Source organism: Malurus melanocephalus, unplaced genomic scaffold (assembly GCF_030028575.1).
Source record: "Malurus melanocephalus ecotype Western Australia unplaced genomic scaffold, MMel_1.1 scaffold_48, whole genome shotgun sequence".
Lineage (NCBI taxonomy): Eukaryota > Metazoa > Chordata > Aves > Passeriformes > Maluridae > Malurus > Malurus melanocephalus.
The window spans coordinates 1,426,565-1,438,580 of NW_026623280.1; positions in this window are offsets into that span (position 1 = coordinate 1,426,565).

Below are 12,016 nucleotides of genomic sequence, written 5' to 3' on the forward strand. Positions count from 1 at the left end.
TGCAGGACTGGATGCCCAACCAAGGACTTGCTGGTACATCTCCAGCAAAGACAAAAGGCATCTCCCATGCAAAGATGGATGTAACTGTGCTTATGTCTGAGATTAACAGCCCCTCTTCACRCAGTGCATGTAGCTCATAGCAGTGACAAGCAAGAGCTTTGCTTCTTTTGATATTGGGATTCTTGCCATGCTCAGCACCACAGTTTCAGAATACTTGATGAACTTTAAAGGGAAAGTGAAAAATCAGTCTCACAACACAAACTCTCAGTTCTCACCTCCAGATTTTGAAATCTGTATTCTTTTATTGGAGCAGTAMAAGGAGGAATTTCCTACCATGTTTGAAGCTTGGGAGTGTTGTGTAGAAAAGATGMCCTTCTCATTTCCCCTGAAGTTTGTATGTACGGCTTGTGGCCACTTACATCTCTTGTGCAGCTGCTGGGCACTTCACAGCAGTCACTGGAGTATCCTTAGAGTAAATGGAGATCCCTCATTAGCAGCTGGAGCYGGAAAGTTTCTTAGAACAGGGCTGGGCTGGCCCAAAGCAGCCCAAAAGGCTGCAGAAACATGCAGTGGTCACAGTGTGCTTTTTATTTCCTTGCATGGGTTTTCTGGCCTCTCTTCAGATGTTACTGTCAACTTTTGCAATCACACAGGGAGGAGGTTTGTTCCTCCCACAAGATCTGGAGTGACAGCCCCATGTGTGACTCTAACCTTCTGACAGAAAATTCCTTCTGTCTCTCTTCACTGAGTGTCCCAGCAGGACAAAAGAATCTGGAGACAGTGCAATCTAGAAATTTTGACAGAAAAATCATCTAGAAAATGTGGGATGCAGTCCTAAATTTAAAAGGATGGATTATCTTGYTGGGGTTTTGTTTTGGTTTGGTTTTGTGGAGAATATAATTCCCTTGTTTTCTTCTTTAGCAATTTGCATTTGAATAGGTGGATCTGTTCTTTACATTACTTTTGAGAGCCTGCATTTCCCAAATTCCTATCACACCACTGGGCTTTCAAGGACAGGACGGAAGCCAAAACATTTCCATCTAATGCAAACATGGATTACTGGAAGGATGTYCTCATTTTTTAAAAATGTACTGGGAGCAAGAGCCAGGTTTGCTAGCACCTTCCCTGCAAACCATTGCTTCCTTGGCTTGCTGCATGTAGAGAAAGGAAACCTCACCAAGAGGGAAGGGCAGAAGTTCCTGGAACGCCAAGCATGCAAAGAGAGATGAGAAAASTGCTGCTGGGCAGGCAAGCACACTCACAGCAGCTGCAAGGAGAGTGAGCACTCTGATGGCTGGAGCCTKTTCCCAGCCACCTCCACTGAGTCAGCATCCCATCGTATCTGGGGAAGRCCATCTCCAAGGTAAAAGATCCAGCACAAGGAGAGAAGATATTTAATACCTCATATGTCAGCAGAGTTGAGGCTTCAGCTGTGACTACCCCCAGGCAAATCCAAGTTTCCAAATGTCCCAGGTGTGGTTCCAGGAGGCATCTTCAGTTCCAGGAAGCAGACCTCTGTTAGCAAAACCAGTGTCCAAAGCACATCTTGCTTAGAGACTAAATGGAAACTTCATGTCAATTTGAACTTTTCTTCCAGCCAATGGATACAACAAAGTATGAGAAATGCTGGTRACCTGAATGTTGTCACTGTGTGTGTATATGTATGAATGTATTATTCATACATAATATATATACATATATAATATTATGTATTATATATTATATATATGTATATGTATATGTATATATATAAATATATTGCCTCCACTTGACTCTCCCTCTGCTTCCAAAAGTTTGGGGTATGTGGGGAGCCAGTCAAACACAATGTGAGAAATCTCAGACTGTGCTGCTGATACTCCATCCCTGCAGAACTCATTACATGCCAGTTGCTCTACTTAGGGTGGATTGGGAGGGGGATCTATTAGAGAGAAAAAGTACAGAGTAGAGTTAAGAAGCATTTTTTTTTTCCTTCTAACTGCTCTCCTTTTATCTGCTCTCCTTCTCATGTTTCTGGGCTTTTTTTTTCCTTCTTCCTTCTCCTTCATCCTATGGAAGTGGCACTGAATGCTGATGAGATAATAAATGGTCCAACCCCAGGCAATCATTTGCGGGTAATTAGTTCAGCTACTGAACTCTAAGAGCCTTTTTTTTTTCACCTGCCCAGCCAGAAAACTTGGGTGGCGAGTTATCCCATCACTTCCCTTTGGGGAAGGGGCACTCAGAGGCACAAGTACTTGAGCTCCTGGATACATTCTGCAATCCCTAATTAAGCCTAGCCCTGACCTAGATGTTTAGTATTTTATTTACTTTTTATGACATTCCTCACTTAGGCCAAAAGCCAAACGTTGCATGCCAGTAGGACCAAATCTGAGATTTGTTGTAAGCTTCTGTGCACAATCACACCCAAGATCACAGACAGGTTCAAAACAACTGGAATAGCACTACTTTAGGAAACTCGGGKGGTGCTCTTTCTCTGTTTCAGAATAGACATTTCAACATTTGCCTTAGAAGGGAGGTTTGGAGAAGGAAATTATGGCATTTGGTTTAATGGACCTGCCAGGAGAGGTTGCAGCTTTCCCCTCTCCCGGGACACCCAGCCTCCTCACCCCGAGCTGGCTTTTGCAGCTCCCAGCCTCGTGACAAGGATCCTGTTGGCTTTAGGGCTGATGAAGATGAAGGAAGCATCCTTGGAGCTGAGGGTCAGGAGGGGTCCARCTCCACAGTGCTCCAAGTGGTGGAGAAGCCATGGATCCATGGCCCCTGGAATCCCAGCAGGTGAAGCAAGGAAAAGGGGGCTGGAGGAGGGCAACCTTCCAGGGGAGCCTTTCCCTGCCTTCTGCTGGCAKGTCCCAGTCCTGCCTAGCTCCAAAAAACACTCTGGTTCCAACAATTTGGCTTTTTCTGACAAAGATCYCTTCCATCCAAGAATCCTGTCTGGCTCTGGTACCCTCAGAGCTCCAGGGGTGACCTCTGATGAACTGAGGGGACATTGGGGGGTTTGGGTGTGTAATTCTTCATGGTGGGACMTGTGATAACATGGTCCACACTGAGGAAAAGGACTTCTGTGTGGGTAAATTAGGAGGGCTTTGTGCCTGCGCTTCTGGTGGTGATCAGCATCAAACACAGAAGTAAGATTAAATAAGCCCACYGTTTGTCTGCTTTGGTATTGGCAATTCATATTTGCTACTTATCAGATTCAAAAATCAAGCACCCTGAAAACACAGCATTTATCAGGCAAYGCTGCACTCCACGAATCACTGAAGGAAGGACATACCCACATTTCTTCCTCCACGCAGATCATCTTCAGAAAGTTTTGGGTTACATCTTCATTTTTTAGTTCCAGTCTTTTTTTTTATTTTTATTTTTTTTTCCTCTTCAAGTCACCTTGGATGACAGATGTCACTAGGTCTCAAAAGGACTGCTTGGATAAATCAGTAAATAATATTCATTAAATAGTACGTGGCAGCATATCCCATTTTTCTTTTTATCCGTTCTAACAATACCAAATTCCTCATCCCTGAGACTCACATAAAGCCCATGACAGAGGGCTCACATTCAAACTCCAATCAGCAATTCACAAACTAACAGAGAATGATCTAGCTGATTTCACTAGGGACCTCCATATGGTGATGAAATTTATTCTGAGCCATGTTTAGGTTTKGTAGTTGAGGGCACCATACACAAACCCTGAGAGAAACAGAGATTTTTAAAGCTGAGCTGGGAATTTACTAATAGAGTTCCCACTGAAATAAATGGATGCTATTTGCCCTCAGAATCTCAGTCATCCTAGAAGTCAGACAGAGTCCTCTATCTTGCATGTTTATTTCTCAACCAAAATTAGGATAATCTCTTTCAGCTTTTTGAGTCTACAAMCATTTCCCAAAATACACTGTTTTAGACAGCATTTGTGCTGTTATRTCCTGGAGGTGGATACATCTGCTCCAGTTGTAATATTTTTAACCGATAAATTGTKCAGTTGGATTAAATTTTCAAAAAGAAATAATAAACTTACATTCCCCAACTCTTYGAAGCATGCAGCAAATACACAGTTTTATATTATGGTATAGGTCACAAGTTTGTGTAGCTACTTTTCAAAAGAAAAGTAACACTCCAGATATATTCTATTTTTTCTCCGTACAATTTGAAATATTGATTGATTTTTTTTTCCTTTAATTTTTGCCTGTTTAAGTACAGGACTGGGGTTGTTTTTTCTGTATTTTTCCCTTCAGACAGCATATTTTCCTGATGGAACACCCCTCCCCCCAAATACACAATGTGCTTTTCTGATTTACCAGCTCTAGCATTTTCTCAACAATCATGTGAACAAGAGCAAGGACTGAATATTTTTAGACACTAGAACKAAGCAGATGGCGAAGGATGTAGAAGATCAATAACTCTAGTTTTCGTAAAGTTTGCATTTCTGCTTGTTTCASTGCATTTCAAAATGCAACAGGAAGAATATAAAATTTCATGGAATGAAACGTGAGGAAACTGCTCTGGCCTGTGTGCTTGTATGAGAACATTTTTCCAGTCATTCTTTGAAAGCAAGCCATGCACTTGCTCCAGCTTTAATTGTGAACTCTCCTTTTGTTAATTTAATTGTTCTCGTGTTGCTGTTTGGTAAAAGGTCTTGGACAGATGTGTAYTCATCTGACATTCTTCCAAGCATGTCTGGATGGTCAGACTTGAAAGGTTTTTGGGAGCTGAAAGTCATCCCATCAGGAACCTGAAACAACACCATCTGCTTTAGGTGACTAAGCACATGTCGAGAATAGCCGTATCCCTCCTTCTGGGCTCGAGCCTCCCTGCTCCCTTGGGTTTTTACTGTGGAGCAGCTGCCCTTCAGAGGTGCAGAGGAAGGGGAAACCATAAAACAAGTCCTGTCCACAACACRGTTTTCACTGCTACTTCAGGAGCCYGAGGGCTTAACTGAAAACAGGGTGGGATCAGGCAGATGCTCAAAAGCTGACGGCACAATACTGGAAACGCGCTCTCCTGGCCCAAAGTAGGGGCACTTTGCAGGAGAAACTGGTGTCTTATTTCGTGACCTTGAGTAAGTCTCCACACCCTTCTGCACAGTCACTTGTCAGCCGCAGAACAGGGCAGGATGGCCCCATTTCTGTCCCTGYGTTCCCTTWCTGACAGCACGRCTCRTGGGGCAGGCACTGGGTCTGTGCCCCTGCAATATCAGCCCCTGAGCACAACCAGGAATGCCAGCAGGTGACARAGGCTGACACAGGTCCCCCAGAGTCATTAAGAGAGAGTTCACGTTATGGAGAGTGTTCTCAGACCCTGCCTGGCTGTGGGGCTGTGGGGCTGCGGAGCAGGCACTCCTCACCCCTTAGCAGGATCTGCAGTGAGCAGCTTAACAGCACAGACAAAAATGCTGGGAGATCCCACTGAAGCTTTCCATCCACACTGCCGACCTTTCCAGCCCCATGGCTTCTGTTCATTACAGGGAATGCCTGCCCTGTGCTGAACAGGAGGAACCGACTGGGAGYGCTTCACACATTTCCCTGGACTTGAACCGGAGCTGTCCCTAAAATGAGCACGGGGCAATGAGCACGGGGCCTGAAGAAGGCCAAGACACATCTTGAAGCTTTGTTTTCAACACAGACAAGGCAGCTGGGGTTTACGTGGCAGTTTTGGGGCTTCCAACATCCTCAAGCTCTTTGTCCTTGGTACTGGCAGGGCAAGCATCCCACAGCTGCCACCACATCCAGCAAGGACCGGGGCACTGGAGTGCTGGGACCGGAGAGGCTCCTTGTCTGCACAGCGGGTCAGGAGCAGACACATGGGGCAGGGTGGTGATGCCTCCTCACACCAACTCTGGAGAGCTGCTGTGGGCTTTCCATCTTCAGCCAGACCCTCAGCACCCAAAGGGGGCCCCACTAAGCGTGTGAGTGTTGTCTCCAGCAGCTGTCCCTTCTACCCGAGCAGTGTCAGCCTTGGAGCCAGGCCAGCAGCTACGTGTGGAAGCTGTTCCCTCCTCCAACCTTCTGGACCTTAGGCAAAAGAGCTACTAAATGAGCCATACTGACACCAATACTGCAATCAATTTGTTAATAAGGATCAGAGACAGACTCTGCTGCTGGGAGGAGGAGGCGAGGGGAAARGAGATCATTATTTTTAATTTAAATAAATCAATATGTTAATAGGGGAAAGGATGCACCCTGCACAAGGATGGTGGAAGGGGGAAGGCAAATCAGTACAACTATTCTCTTTCTTTAATTTTTTTTTCTTTTTTTTTGGAGAAGAGAGAAAAGGGGCATGTAGTTTGTCATTAGGGTTTAAAAAAATAAAGAAAATTTTAATATAAATTTGAAGAAAATTTAATATAAAAAGATTGTGAATAGACAATTTAAGAAGTCCTGTAACAGCAAATAACTAATTACACCCATTTGAGACTCACACGTATGCCTGGCTCTTTTCTTTCTTTAAAACAAATTAAAGAAAAAGGAATGCTTGATTCCCAGGAGGGCTTATCTAAGGCCTCTCATCTCTAATACACATCTAAAGGGACAGGCAAAATATCTTTTATCGCTTAAATCTCCCTGAAATTTAAGACCAGCTGGGATTTTTTTTATGTGGATATGATTCATTAAATTCATATCATTCCAAAGAAACCTTCCTGCCGGTTTATCTTTGCCACTCCAGAAAAGCACAGTTTCCCAAATGCTGTCAACCCGGACAGCTCAATTTYTGGCTGAAGGATAGATTTAATTCGGAAACTATGGAACTGGCCCCACATTTTTCTTTTCAGGGGAGCGGTATTCGCAAGTCGTTCTTGAAGTCAACTTTTTCCCCTCTGCTGAGACAATAGGAAAATCCTGCACCACCGCACCGCTTCCATTAGGCTTCTCAGTCCTGAGAGRTGGAGGGGTTTTATTTTCAATATTTATGCATTGTACTTGTGGGTTTAGAGCCTTTGATCAAATGTAGGTACAGCAGCTCTGAAGGCTCTGGGAAGCGGCTCGGAGAGCAGCCCCATCCAGCTTCCGCTGGGATCAAATGCAGCAAGTTTGTATTTCAGCAATCCCGAGAGCCGCTCCACGGCGCAGCGATGTTCGCGCTGACARATTGAGGGTTTCGGCGTATTTAATATTCCCGCATAAACGTGCAGCCCCCGGAACGCTCCGCGGAGTTTTTCGCGGGGAGGAAAATGTATGTTTTACATAATGAGCTCCTTCCCATGCGGTGCCACAAAAGTTACTAGGGAGACGGTCTGTCTTGGGCGCACGGAAAAAACAAAGGCAAGTTCACGTGGCGAGATCGCTCCGGGCCGGCTCCGTCTCGCAGCCGATGCGGAGGGCGGGGAGGCGCTTCCAAGGGCGAGAGTTGGAAAAGCGGGGCCGAAGCGGGGCAGCGAGGAGCGAGAGGCTTTGGGAAGAGGTCAGGCAGAGGGCAGGGCGGATCGAGTGCAGGGGCGGCTGCGGAAGAAAGGCCGGGTGGCCCCGCCAGATGCTGCCGGCGCTGGCGGGAGGGCCCGTGGGTGCCATGGTGATGGGCGCTCCCGCATCCCGGCCCGAACGGCCCTTCCCGTCACATCGCACCGAGCCCCTKCCAGGGAAAAAAATAACTGCAAGCCAGTGTATAGAAATAAGCAGCGCGGGAGCCCCTGAATTTATCCCGGGGTAGAGGAGGAAACAGTTTTCGCCCTGGGATCTTTCTTTTCTCTCATTCACTAAGCAGACACAGCYCTCTGCCTTTTGGAAACCTCTGTAGGACGTGGCTGAGAGCAGAAATCTGCCCCTGGACTGCCCGTTTTGAATTCTTCTCGCCCCAGCAGGTACCTGGGCACGTCACGCTTTGGTGTTCCCCTGGGTGAAAGTATCTTTTTTCCTGTTTTTCCCTGGATGAACTCACTACTTCCCTGCATTTTAGTTGAACTTATTACTCTAAGATTTACAGTTATATTTCTAAGGTTCAGGAAATTCAAGTAATACAAATACTCTTTGTTAGTAAAGGCTGTATTATCTTCTTTAGATATAGACACAGCCCTTAGATTCAGGTTAGGGCTTCTACCACATTTCCGAAATCCTCACAGACCTCCACTACCTTGAACACAGTGAATGTGATTAAAAGTATCATCTCTTTCTCACCAGACTCCTGTGGGAGTATCAGATCTAAACTAGATTATTAGAATAAAACCCTGCTTTTCTATTCAACCCAAGTTAGCAGTTGGGATCCTCTGGTTACAATTTGGAGCAATCATCAGCATTTAGAGGCCAGACTCATACAGGAATCGCCAGCAAGAGCTTACACCACTGATTTAACTTCATTTTTGCAGCTCCTAAMTGTGATACAGCTCTCTCTCCATCTCCAAATGCAGCCAGTAACGTGAGGGAGAAACCTTCACTAAATATTCATAAACTACCAGTTTTTAAAAGCCTAGGAAAAACAGGGAAATTCTCTGGTAGAATAGTTCTCAAATTAAAAAACATCTTTTCTTATTCAATAATTGTTTTTGCTTTGGGACCTCATGCCATCATCACAGGAACAATTTTACCAGTGGGCAATATTTTGCTGCTGCCTTCAGACCAGCAATTAGAACAACTAACAGGCAGTCCAGACAATAGCCAATTTATCTGCAGAAAGGGAATTTGCATTTGTCTTTATATACCTTATGTTTAACATATACAATATTATACAATAATTATCATTATATAAACAAATTGCAATTTGCAGTCTTCAGAGCAGTGACCTTTTGTTTTATTAGTGCACCTGCACAAAGGCTTTAAAGCTGTTTAAAATGTTTTGAGCCTCTTGTTCATAGCTTTTGAGTATTCCTATGATATAATTATCAAATGGTTGCATATGTATAATATACAMGGTATAATTAATAATTAACATGTGTAATTAATAGATACACTAATAATATACACATTAAAATATTGTTGTTGGGTATTAAATTATATATTATTGTATATTATGCTTTATACATTATATTWTAATCCTAAGTGATGTGTCATATATTGTATTTATCTCTCATGGGGTTTTTTGCACAATATCAATTAAAACCCAGTATTTCACATGTTTCCCCACATGATCAGACCCACATATATGCACCTGTGTGTATTGTGCACACATGCAACAGCACCGCGTTATTAATTCATAGCTGTATTTGGGACTACTGTTTACTGGTTTTTAAGTGTATGGTTTAAAGAAATTTCCCTAAGACGTATTCAGTAACTACATAAATAAAATAGATGACACTAAGTCTATGCTGGTATCAGGTGCTTTCTGCTAAGAAAAGTGCTGTGAAGAAAAGTATTAATATCTGAACCTAATTATTGGTGCTGAAAGTAATTTCATTTCAAACATCCTATTAACTAAAGTCCATACACAGAAATTATTGGCTGCTTGCACCAATCCCCATTATAAAACCCAGTGAAATCCCTTTGCAAAAAAAAGGGGAGACTACAGCTTAAACATTAAGTACTTCGATAAAAATATAAGATCGGTTTCATCCCAAAGTACAAATCCCAATCTCCATCTAAAACTGCCTGACCCTAAAATATATTCAGAGCTTGTTCTAATCACAGGAGATGTATTCTGAATAGGACAGCCCTCTATCATCTGCTAAGTCTCTTTAAGTCATCGTTTTCACTGTATCTGAAAAATTAATTCCTTTTCAGAAATATTCTCATCTTCTACTAAAAGAAAAAAAAAAAGCTTTTTGATGTAGAGTGACAGGATTATGAAGTGACCCTTCAGGTCAGAAGGAGACTTTTCCTTTTCTCATCAAGGAAATCAATTTCTAAGTCCAAGTCTCYTAAAATAATATATTCTTGTGGCACGCATACAGCTTTTTTTGATCTGCTATGAAAAGAATAAGAGGTAAAGAGGATCAGGGGTGGCGATGGAATATTATAATCTGCCACACTCACACATCAGCCTTTCACTAAGTAATTCCAGATAAATTGAGGATTTACATATTTAAGATTAAATGGGGAAAGAGTAGTGATGCATAAATAGAAGAATACAAAGATACAATTTAAGGAAGTTAACTCTTAAAAAAATGTTACCTGATGTTTGATACCCTTCCACTGTCCCACCCCATATTTTTTAAAGCGTATAATGTTTATAAGGAAATAACCGGATAATCTCTTTGAGATCAACTGAGCACAAACACAGATGCCTTAGGGTTTCTCTCCTCCACCCCTCCCACCTTCACTACTGAAAAAATACCAATTACCATGACAAGAAACAGTTAAATGCCTCCAAAGACACAKACACACAGCAGATGGAAAACAGGAGGAAACCAGCTGGAAGTGTGTTTCCCTTAGAACTGTTTTTAACAGCCTGTGCACAAATAATGTCTCACTAATATGCAGATAAAAATAAAACATAAATATTTAAAAGGTGACTGGTCAAAGCAACAAGATGGCATTCGATACGGGAACTTTCCCTTTTTTACTCTTTTCCCTGTCCATACTCCAGGTAATTGTTCAGAGACGTCCTGAACCAGGTCTCTGATTCAGGGAAGGTAACTTTGAGGCAAAAGCTCTGGTAATGACTGTRGCCTCTTGTGTTGCTATTTGCAAGGCACCCAAGGGCTTGCCTTGTTTTTTATTACTCACCTGCACAGCCTTTGCCTTTATGTTGAGCTTCCTGTGTGGAGAGCATCCCAAAACTCCCCAGCTGAGCTCCAGGAGCAGTTGTTCACACCAGCACAAGTTAAGGAGGCCAGCCCTTTGCAAAATCCTTCTGCTCTTGGGTGCTTAAGCAGAAGCTTTTTAAAGAAGCTCCTTTTCCAGAAAATGCTAAGCACTTTCTGATAATCTGGATGTTTCTGAGATGTCCAACAGATCCTTGTAATCCATATTTACTGGCAAACATCTTGACCTGACCCTCCAGAGTCCAGACAGCATGTACTCCTGTGGGTTTGCCATTAGGGAGAGCACAAACAAKGCCCTGCTCTAGCTGAAGCAATGAAAGCAAGGACAGGAGCAAGCACAGGCATCGCTTGTAAGAAATAAGAGGGTCTTCCAGAATTATAACTGGGGCAAAGGCAGCTGCAGGGAGGGGGCAATGGAGAAGGAAAGCCCACTGTTCCTCCCTAGAATTCCCCAAGTCAGAAGAATTGTGATATGTCCTGCTTGTGCTGTCTTTGATCTTAACAACTGTTAGCATCAGGAAGAACAATTTTGAGTAGARTAGATGGGTTGTCTGCCATTTATTTAGGTTCCATCCTTTACAGTTCTTTCTCCACTGATTCTCATTAGGCAGCCCTCACACTCTCCAGGAAWTCAGCAAAGCAGATCCTTAGCTGGTGTTAATTGGTCTAAGTCCATTTACTTCAAAGAAGYTGCTCAAACTTACAGTGCCCAGAAATTTGACCCAGTTTCACTTCTCTGCATAATGGGGTCTCTTGATGGRGGAGCAGATATACACCTGCTCTGGCTCTGAGGTCTTAAGTCATTGCACACATTTTTGAGAAACCAAGRAATCCGGGTTTTTGGGAGCAGACAAATTCTGAGCATGATGACTCACTCAAATGAAAGAAGCTGGAAACTCTGGAACATAAGGCAGAAAAGAAACAGGATATCGTGCTGGTCTACCCAAAGGCAGAAAGAACAAGAAAACCCTCTCATGACACATCCAGATGACAGCAGAAGGCWGGTGAACACATGGACACCTGCAGAAATCTTGGCCTGAACGACCTGAGACCACCAAACACTCTCTAGACAACAGGTTAAACAAGTATTCAAGAGGTATTTGGCCAAAATAAGACTTTACTGACTTGGACTAACAGCAGATAGATGTGTGTAGTCTGATCATTTGAGGTAAAACAGATATTTTCTTTAATTTTTACTTTTTTTTCACATGCCTTCAGMACCAAGAGAGGTGAGTGAGTCCTGGCCAGCTCCACTCTCTCCTAAGGAGCAGCCCTGGCTTGATTGCAGAGGGTGGCTGTACCACAGGCAGAGCAGCAAAGGCAGAGGGGGGTAAGCAGGAAGGACAAGTCATTGCTGATCTGTGAGGCAAAGATGGGAAGAGAAKGCTCTTACTC